Here is a 2,971-nt window from a genome sequence, read left to right on the forward strand (position 1 = left end):
TCGCGCTACTCTGGCTTTCTTGTTCCCTTAACAACCAAGCTTCAAACAGTACAGTTTCCCGCCATTTTTATGAGGCGAAGGTTTCGTACAATCTACTCCACGGTGCCGGAGTCATTTCTGCTCGTTGATGGCGACGGAGACGACTCCGGCTTTGGTGGTCTCGGCTTCACTATGTTCAGTGACCGCTCTCTTTCGAGGTGAAATCTTAAGCAGCACCAGGAGCAAGGCAATGTGTCGTCTGATTGCTTTATCTCGCGTTCTCGATCAAACCTGGTTTGATCGCTACTGGTTTGCGTTTAGAAGGAGAGCGTTCTTCGTTTTTTGCTGGCTTTTCGTTGCTCGTGTTGTCCATTGTTTTGTTGTTTCTGGAGAGTCAGATGACTTCGGTGTTCTTGCCGCAGAGGATTCCTCGGAGGTTCATAGAAGGTAATGATCTCGATCGATTGCGCTTGGAGGATCGTTTTGGTTATCAGAAATCGAAGCTTGCTCTGGTGAGTGTTCGAGTTCCGAATCTTTCTTGCATTCTCAAGTTATGGTTTAATTAGTCACTCGAATGAACTTATCTGACAATGAATTGAGTTACATGCTCCACTATCCATTTCTATGTCTTCTGTCTTGGAAGACGAATTCAAACTAATATCATCGCTAGGTTTGGAATAATAGAATGTGTTGATTCGTTTATTTGCTTTCTGAAAGAAATTATTTGTACGACTTTCTAATTAGAGCGATATGCATACCTCTAGTGCAATGATAAATCGAACGTTTATATGACTAATGTACCCTGCCTTAAGACTTCTAAGTAATTCATAGATTGAGCTCTATGGCTTTGCTGATGGTATTGATCTTTTAAGTGACTGAGCCGGAAGTTACGAGCACCTACAGAAACGAAGGTATATCTTTTCGAGGTGGTGATTAACGCATCACTGCGATGCAGTTCTTATATTACACTATATCATCTAAACTGGCTAACTGCACTACAAAGTAGCTATCTCAATCAGATTGAAACTATTGTTGTCGATTTCGACAATAAGACATCAGAAACTTCTTACCGAACTCTCGGATCCGAAGCCTTTTATGAACTGCTTGTATCTTCATTGTTCTAAGTGCTTCTTAAACGATACACACGAGCATGCACTGGATTTAACCGATACAATCTTTTTTTCCTTTGACAGTAAAGTTGCATTAAAAATGAAATCCTGTTTTTAGAATATATAGTCATGAATTTTGACCTTTGAGGCATGGAAGAACTGTAGGTGAAAAACTTCGAATGACATGATAGATACAGTTAATGGAAATGAACTGTGGATTCCGGTGTGCGCCTATCCCACTGTTCCTACTGTGATCATCTGCCAATAATATCATCAATTTGGAATTGATATGTTTTTGCGTTTATATAAATATTATAAGCTGACGGAGTTTTCACTTTCGACTCCATGCTGATAATTAGTTGCTTTCCATACAGCGTTCACTGTTTTGTTTTCCAATCTATAAGATTGTGTCATAGTGACTGAGTACTATTGGCTTGTAGAGATTCACAATCCTGTTCTTAATTACTGGCAATGAAGAACATGAAGAAGCTTGGATGTGTTTGAGGTGAGGTATTTGACATTGCTTTTGTTACTCGTATTGCATAATTGATTTTTATTTGCTCAAATAGCATAGTGTAAGAAGGCACATGATAAATTGTTCTCTTGGCATATTCCGCGAGACAGGGTATGGATGTGTCGTTGAAGCATCTGAGACTCATCGAATTTGAGGAACAACTTGGATTACCTTTTATTCATCGTATGTCCACTACAACTTTCTTGTAATTAGTTTTCTTAGTGATTGGGATTGAACGATTACATCGAACAATGAGAAGTTGTAGATATTATTTATGTTTAATATGGTTTGAAAACAGTGGACATGGAAAGGTTGTTTTTTTGTAGATCGGAGTTTCTGTTGCTTCCAAGTTCTATTCTCTGTCTGTCACTTGTATGCTTTAATGATATAGGGTATAACCTATCTATTGAGGTTTGAATTCTTTTCTCTAGAGACTTAAACATTCTACTAGTGGTATAGAGGTCTAAATTCTTTATGGTTTTCCAAACTTAGATAATGAAAAACGTGAGTGTACAAAACGAAGGCTAGGTACAAAGGAATGGCGTTATGTTGTAATTTTCAATGGTTACATGGATGCCTTTAGGATAAGACTGCTGCGTATCATATATGAGCTTGTCACAGTCGGTGGATGCACCACCTAGTTTCTGTTCTTGTTTTTTATTTATTTATTTATTTTATTTTTTTTTGTTCTTTTAAACGAGATTACTGGCTGCTTTGGTGTCACATCAATGTTGTAGAAGCAGGAATTCATTTGGTATGACTTGAGATCAGGACGTTTCATCACTGATGTCTGCTTTTGTTCATTTTTCTTGTGATTTTTTCTGTTAGTATATATAGATCCAAGTATTTGTAGGAGACTGCTTTACGTTTAGGACTTCGTGATTATTTAAGCCATTATGGCTTTGGTCATGACGTAAATGATATCTTATACTTGGCCGATATTGTTTTTAGTGAGTTTTTGCAAAATGTACAAGATTTTCCTCCCCTACTCATTCGGGCCATGACCTTTGGATCCCCAATACTGGCACCTAATTTGCCCATTATTAACGAATATGTAAGTTCATTCAAGTTCTCCTTTAGTTATTGTACTATAGAACAATACTCTCATTTTCCTTTGTTTCCATTTTACGTCCTCCCCCTTTCCTCTACTAGAGAGGAAAAGTATAATAGTAGTGTCTTGAAACGTGCAGGTTGTCGAGGGGATCCATGGGTTAATTTTTACTAAATTCAGTTCGGATGCTTTGATAAGAGATCTCTCGATTCTTAGTTCTGATGGAAGGCTCACTAGAATTGCAAACAATAATGCTTCATCCGGAAGATTGCTTGCTACAGAGTGCATTGCTGGATAACCACCCCCCCCCCCCCCCCC

General features: G+C 38.3%; 1 long non-coding RNA gene across 2 annotated transcripts; it reads left to right on the plus strand.

Moving 5' to 3' along the window:
• The first annotated feature begins 407 nt into the window (after nucleotides 1–407).
• On the plus strand, nucleotides 408–2,941 carry LOC111467505. 2 transcript variants are annotated; one of them, XR_002714576.1, is made up of 4 exons: nucleotides 408–491; nucleotides 1,529–1,593; nucleotides 1,713–1,785; nucleotides 2,793–2,941. It is a non-coding gene; the product is annotated as an uncharacterized LOC111467505 (long non-coding RNA). The 2 variants fall into 2 exon arrangements; XR_002714575.1 differs by lacking the exon at nucleotides 2,793–2,941 and adding an exon at nucleotides 2,554–2,632.
• Nucleotides 2,942–2,971: the final 30 nt, after the last annotated feature.

The sequence above is a fragment of the Cucurbita maxima genome, unplaced genomic scaffold (genome assembly GCF_002738345.1).
Source record: "Cucurbita maxima cultivar Rimu unplaced genomic scaffold, Cmax_1.0 Cma_Scf00034, whole genome shotgun sequence".
Taxonomy (NCBI): Eukaryota; Viridiplantae; Streptophyta; class Magnoliopsida; order Cucurbitales; family Cucurbitaceae; genus Cucurbita; species Cucurbita maxima.